The sequence below is a fragment of the Arachis ipaensis genome, chromosome B1 (genome assembly GCF_059453495.1).
Source record: "Arachis ipaensis isolate K30076 ecotype BB chromosome B1, ASM5945349v1, whole genome shotgun sequence".
Classification (NCBI taxonomy): domain Eukaryota; kingdom Viridiplantae; phylum Streptophyta; class Magnoliopsida; order Fabales; family Fabaceae; genus Arachis; species Arachis ipaensis.
Window position 1 is genome coordinate 108,188,429 of NC_142436.1, and position 7,328 is coordinate 108,195,756.

Sequence of the window (7,328 nt, forward strand, 5' to 3'; positions counted from 1 at the left end):
TCTTGATGTTCCACCCTTAGTTGCTTCCAATAATTGTGTGGAAGAAAATGTATCCCCTGAGGTATCTCAGGGATCTCTTGATTTGCAGTCAAACGTTCTACCACTGAGCTATAGACCCTTGATGGAAGCTTTTGTCTTCCCTTTCCTCTTTCTAGAGGTTTCTCTGGCCTTAGGTGCCATCAATGGTTATGGAAAAAACAAAAAAGCTATGCTTTTACCACACCAAACATAGAACGTTGCTCGCCCTCGAGCAAAAGAAGAAGGAATAGAAGAAGAAGAAGAAGATATGGAGGAGATGGAGGGAGGTGTGTATTTGGCCATATGGGTGGGATTGGGTGGGAAAGAGATGTTGAATTTTGAAGGTAAGTGGGTGTATGGATGTGAGTGGTAAAGGGTTAATAGGGAAGAGTGTTTATTGGGAATAGAGGATGATTGAGAAGAGAGAAGAGAGTGAGTGGAGGTAGGTGGGGATCCTGTGGGGTCCACAGATCCTGAGGTGTTCAAGGATTTACAACCTTGCACCAAATTAGGCATGTAAAATGCCCTTGCACACAACTCTGGGCGTTCAGCGCCAGGTTGGTGCCCATTTTGGGCGTTCAACGCCCATTTGTTGGCCATTTCTGGCGTTGAACACCAGAACCATGCTTGTTCTGGGCGTTCAGCGCCCAGACACTGCCCATTTTGGGCGTTCAGCGCCAGAACCATGCTCTGTTCTGGCGTTGAATGCCAGACAGGTGCTTCCTCCAGGGTGTGATTTTTCTTCTGCTGTTTTTGATTCTGTTTTCAATTTTTATATTTATTTTGTGACTCCGCATGATCATGAACCTAAGAAAACATGAAAAATAATGAAAATTAGATAAATATACATTGGGTTGCCTCCCAACAAGCGCTTCTTTAATGTCAATAGCTTGACAGTGGGCTCTCATGGAGCCTCACAGATGTGCAGAGCTTTGTTGTGACCTCCCAACACCAAACTTAGAGTTTGGATATGGGGGTTTGACACCAAACTTAGAGTTTGGTTGTGGCCTCCCAACACCAAACTTAGAGTTTGACTGTGGGGGCTTTGGTTGACTCTGCTTTGAGAGAAGCTTTTTATGCTTCCTCTCCATGGATGCAGAGAGAGATCCTTGAGTTGTAAACACCAGGTTGTCCTCATTTATTTGAAGGATCAATTCTCCTCTGTCCACATCAATCACAGCTCTTGCTGTGGCTAAGAAAGGTCTTCCTAGGATGATGGATTCATCCTCTTCCTTTCCAGTATCCAAGACTATGAAATCAGCAGGGATGTAAAGGCCTTCAACCTTTACTAACACGTCCTCTACTTGTCCATAAGCCTGTTTTCTTGAATTATCTGCCATCTCTAATGAGATTCTAGTAGCTTGCACCCCATAGATTCCCAGTTTCTCTATTACAGAGAGGGGCATGAGGTTTATTCCTGAACCAAGGTCACACAGAGCCTTAAAGATCATGGTGCCTATGGTACAAGGTATTATGAACTTTCCAGGATCCTGTCTCTTCTGAGGCAATGTCAGTTGATCCAAATCACTTAGTTCATTGGTGAACAAGGGAGGTTCATCTTTCCAAGTTTCAATACCAAATAATTTGGCATTCAGCTTCATGATTGCACCAAGAAACTTGGCAGCTTGCTCTTCAGTAACATCCTCATTCTCTTCAGAAGAGGAATACTCATCAGAGTTCATGAATGGCATAAGGAGGTTCAATGGAATCTCTATGGTCTCTAGATGAGCCTCAGAGTCCTTTGGTTCCTCAGAGGGAAGCTCCTTATTGATCACTGGACGTCCCAGGAGGTCTTCCTCCTTGGGATTTACGTCCTCTCCTTCCCTTACAGGTTCGGCCATGGTGCTTATGTCAATGGCCTTGCACTCTCCTTTTGGATTCTCTTCTGTATTGCTTGGGAGAGTACTAGGAGGGATTTCAGTGATCCTTTTACTCAGCTGGCCCACTTGTGCTTCCAAATTTCTAATGGAAGACCTTGTCTCATTCATGAAACTCACAGTGGCCTTAGATAGATCAGAGACTAAATTTGCTAAGCTAGATGGATTCTGCTCTGAATTCTCTGTCTGCTGCTGAGTGGATAATGGAAAAGGCTTGCTATTGCTAAACCTGTTTCTTCCACCATTATTAAAGCCTTGTTGAGGCTTTTGATCCTTCCATGAGAAATTTGGATGATTTCTCCATGATGGATTATAGGTGTTTCCATAAGGTTCACCTAAGTAATTCACCTCTGCTATTGCAGGGTTTTCAGGATCATAAGCTTCTTCTGCATAAGAAGCCTCTTGAGTACTGTTGGATGCAGCTTGCATTCCATTCAGACTCTGAGAAATCATATTGACTTGCTGAGTCAATATTTTATTCTGAGCCAATATGGCATTCAGAGTATCAACTTCAAGGACTCCCTTCTTCATAGGCGTCCCATTACTTACAGGATTCCTCTCAGAAGTGTACATGAACTGGTTATTAGTAACCATGTCAATGAGTTCTTGAGCTTCTGCAGGCGTTTTCTTTAGGTGAATGGATCCACCTACAGAAGTATCCAATGACATCTTTGATAATTCAGATAAACCATCATAGAATATATCCAGGATGGTCCATTCTGAAAGCATGTCAGAAGGACACTTTTTGGTCAACTGCTTGTATCTTTCCCAAGCTTCATAGAGGGATTCACCATCTTTTTGTTTGAAGGTTTGGACATCCACTCTAAGCTTGCTCAGCTTTTGAGGAGGAAAGAACTTGGCTAAAAAAGCCGTGACCAGCTTATCCCAAGAGTTCAGGCTGTCTTTGGGTTGAGAGTCCAACCATATTCTAGCTCTGTCTCTCACAGCAAAAGGGAAAAGCATGAGCCTGTAGACTTCAGAGTCCTTTCAGGTTCTGGATCAGCTTCAACAAGAATGCCTTTTTCTCTGTCCCTGCTCATAAGAAAGAGAAGAGAAAAAGAAAAGAAGAGGAATCCTCTATGTCACAGTAAAGAGGTTCCTTATTGTTAGTAGATGAATAAATAAATAGAATAAGAGGAGAGAGGGAGAGGATTTTCAAAAATAATTTTTGAAAAAGAGTTAGTGATTTTCGAAAATAGTTTTTTTGAAAAAGGTTAGTAATTTTTGGAAATTAAGATTTTAAAAATTGAAATAATTAGTTAATTAAAAAGAGATTTTGAAAAAGAGGGAAGATATTTTTGAAAATTAGAGAGAGAGAGTTAGTTAGGTGGTTTTGAAAAAGATGAGAAACAAACAAAAAGTTAGTTAGTTAGTTGAAACAAATTTTGAAAAGATAAGAAGTTAGGAAGTTAGAAAAGATATTTTGCAATCACTTTTTTGAAAAAGGTGAGATAAGAAGATATTTTTGAAAAGATATGATAGAAATTAGTTTTTGAAAAAGATTTGATTTTTGAAAAAGATTTTGAAAAAGATGAGATTTTTAAATTGAAAATTTGATTTGACTCAAAAAAACAACTAGATTTTTAAAAATTTTTGAAAAAGTCAAATCTAATTTTCAAAATTTTGAGAGATAAAAAGGGAAAGATATTTTTTTTATTTTTGAATTTTTATGATGAGAGAGAAAAACAAGAAAAATGATGCAATGCATGAAAGTTATGGATCAAAACAATGAATGCATGCAAGAATGCTATGAATGTCAAGATGAACACCAAGAACACTATGAAGATCATGATGAATACCAAGAACATATTTTTGAAAAATTTTTAATGCACAGAAAACATGCAAGACACCAAACTTAGAATTCTTTAATGCTTAGATACTAAGAATTCAAGAATGCATATGAAAAACAAGAAAAGACACAACATGCAAATGCAAAGATCAAACAAGAAGACTTACCAAGAACAACTTGAAGATCATGAAGAACACTATGAATGCGTGAATTTTTCGAAAAAAATGCAAGATGAAGATGCAATTGACACCAATCTTATAACATGACTCAAGACTCAAACAAGAACACAAAAATATTTTTGATTTTTATGATTTTATGATTTTTTTGTATTTTCTTTAATTTTTTTCGAAAATCATTTTGAAAAACAAAAATAAGGATTCCAAAATTTTTAATATGAATTCCAGGAATCTTATGCTCCTTAGTCTAAAGCTCCAATCAAAGGGTCAGGCATGGCTTAATAGCCAGCCAAGTTTTAGTATGTAATCCAGACATGACATGCCTAACATGTGATGACAAGTCATCTTAGCCTAGTTTCACTAGCCTTTTTCTTTTGTTTTCAACTGAATTATGCACTTTCTTGAGCCATAAGCAAGCCAATTGGGTAGATTTTCATGTTTCCTTTGATTTAATCAACCATGTATGAATTCATGCTATTTCATGAGGTTTTATGCTATAATTGTCGCATATTATGAAAGAATGAATATCTCATGATCTTGAGCATAGCTTTGATGTGTTTGGTTGATTAATGATAGGTGAAGAAAGCTTGGAGAAAGGTTGAAGCAAGAAGGAATGGTTAGGAGGAAGAGAGGACAAAAAGTTTGAGCAAAAGTTTGCCTCAAACTTTAGCTCAAACTTTTGAATTAATTGAAAATGAACCAGGAAGCAAAAAGCTGGACCAAAAGTTAGCCTCAAACTTTTTGGCTAACTTTTGGGCAAAAGCTGGAGCAAAAGTTAGCCTCAAACTTTTTGACTAACTTTTGGCATGAAAAACACTCCCTGGATGAGCAAAAGTTTGCGCCAACATTAGCCCCTAACTTTTTGGCTAACGTTGGCGCATGAAAAACTCTCCCTGGATGAGCAAAAGTTTGCGCCAACGTTAGCCCCTAACTTTTTGGCTAACGTTGGCGCCATGAGTATGCAAGGGGAGGCCAACGTTGGAGCAAAAGTTAGACCCCTAACTTTTGCCCCAACGTTGGTATCAGCAAGGAAGGGTGGCTGATGTGAAAAGTTGGAGTAAAAGTTAGCTTCCAACTTTTACTCCAACTTTTACTCAAGCTTTCATGATTCCAACCCGGTTCAATTCGGTTCTTCTCCAAACTCCAAGAGCAATCAACCAAGGCCTCTATCAACCCAATTCCATCAAGAGCAAAGGCCCAATTGAAGGCTTGAAGACCATTTGAAGAAAGTGTATAAATAGCATAGGATTTAAGTTTTTAAGAGAGCTTCCCTTTTTAGTTTTCATAGAGCTTTCTTTTCGGGTTTGATTGGGAGCTCACTTTTACATTCTAGCATTGTTGTTTTAATTCAAGAGAATTGGGGAGGAGAATTGATCTCTCTTCTTCCTTGTTCTTGCCCAGCACTCTTTAATTTTCTTGCTTCGGATCTTGGGTGGAGAATTGAAGAACTTCTGTTTCAATCTCACCTTGGGATCTTGTTTAATTCTCTGCTTAATTGAATTTCAGTTTTGGTTAATTGCTTCTTCATCTACTTTCTCTGCAATTTACATTTCCTTTGCAATTGTTCTTGTTGGATCTAGGAAGGCATTGAGATCTAGACTTGGTTTTCTAGTCTCTTGGGTCCTGAGATCCGGATTTCCCATTTCCCATTCCCTGTTTACTGTTTTCATGCTCATTTACATTTCTATTTTAAGATCCGGTTCAATTCAAGTCCTTCTTTACTTCTCTGCTTGTTGCAATTTTACATTTCCTTGTTTAATTTCTGCAAATCCAATTCCCAATTCCCTTTACAATTCAAGCCATTTACATTTCTTGCACTTTAAGATTCTGCAATTTACATTTCTTGCGTTCTAAGTTTCTGCCATTTAATTTCTTGTTCTTTAAGATTCAGCACTTTAAATTTCAGTTCTCTTTACTTTCATGCAATTTACCCACTCCCTTTACTTTCTCTGCAATTTAAATTCTGCAAATCACAAATCTCTCAACCAAATCTTGATTCGCTTGACTAAATCAACCACTAAACTAAAATTGCTCAATCCTTCAATCCCTGTGGGATCGACCTCACTCACGTGAGTTATTATTACTTGATGCGACCCGGTGCACTTGCCGGTTAGATTTGGGTGTTTTGGAGAAATTCGTTTTTCCACAGAAATATCCCATCAAGTTTTTGGCGCCGTTGCCGGGGATTGATTAGATTGACAATGATTAAGTGAGGTGGCAATTTAGATCAAGCACTTTTTCTTTGATTTTTGACTGACACACTAACTGTTTGAATTTTTGCCTGAGCTAATTGAAACCTCACTTTAGCAATAGAGTGAAGTTTTCTTGGTTTATCTTGCTGAATATGATTCTCATAGCTTGATAAATAAATGAGAGAAGTGATTTTCGTTCATTAATCTCTCAAGTTTACCAACTGTTTGACACATGATGTCAACTAATCCTCTGACTACATTCTGGCATGAGAATATCCAATTTTCATTTGGATTGTTTGTGATTGTGCAGGTCATGGAGGAAAGGAATCCTACAGCAAGAGGAGAAAAACTGAGGCATTATGATTTCCAGCCTCCATAATCAAAGAGCAAGATGTCAAGCTAGTGACAATAAAAGAGCGCTTGTTGGGAGGCAACCCAACCGGAGGTAACCATCTTTTCATATCTATTTCAATAAAAAGGTTAATTAGTTTTATCTATATTGCAAGAAGCTAAGTTTGGTGTTGCACACCAAAACAATCTAAAGGAGAATGAAGGATTCTAAGTTTGGTGTTCCACCAACATCCCATCATAAAACACATTCTCACTTTCTGCATAATGCTGGCTTCAAGCATGTTGGATGAACTAGTTAACTCTTCTGCTGTTTCCTAGTTTTCAGTTTTATTGCTTTTGAAAAAGAAAAAAAGAAAAAAAATTTCACACATGGTTAATTCAATGCATGAGAACCATTGGCAAGGTACTAAGTTTGGTGTTCCCACACCAAAGTAAGTTCAAAAGGCCCACAAATAAATCATGCATGCTAACCATTGTTTCTAAGTGCTTGGGGAACAAGCAACTTTCAATATCACTGCAGGGTACCATACAAACTTTTGGAAAGATTTAGCATCATCTATCAAAAGGAAGAGAGAGGAATGCTAAAACCAGCAATGAGGATGATGAGGAGGAGGACAGCAAGTAGATTCCAAAAGGTTGTATTGATCAGTGATTGTTTTATATCAAACACTGCTATGATTGAAAGTGGTTTTGTTTCCCTGATTATCTGTCTGCATAGTATAGTTCTCTGTAATTCAATAAGCAAGATGCTTGATCATTCACAACATTTTTCTCTTCAAAACTTGTTTGCACTCAATATTCAAAAATTGCATCACATGAAAGTTCTTTGAAAAGAAGGATTGAGGAATTAAACAATTTTTGAGGAAAGCAAAAGATTAGGAGAAGTGGTGGTTCTAGTTGTATGATTGTGTATTGAGGTTACATG

At 37.9% G+C, this 7,328-nt stretch overlaps 1 non-coding gene across 1 annotated transcript; it reads left to right on the forward strand.

Annotated features, from left to right (window-relative positions):
- The first annotated feature begins 2,618 nt into the window (after positions 1–2,618).
- On the forward strand, positions 2,619–2,726 carry LOC148577846 (small nucleolar RNA R71). Its single transcript, XR_015902782.1, has one exon. It is a non-coding gene; the product is annotated as a small nucleolar RNA R71 (small nucleolar RNA).
- Positions 2,727–7,328: the final 4,602 nt, after the last annotated feature.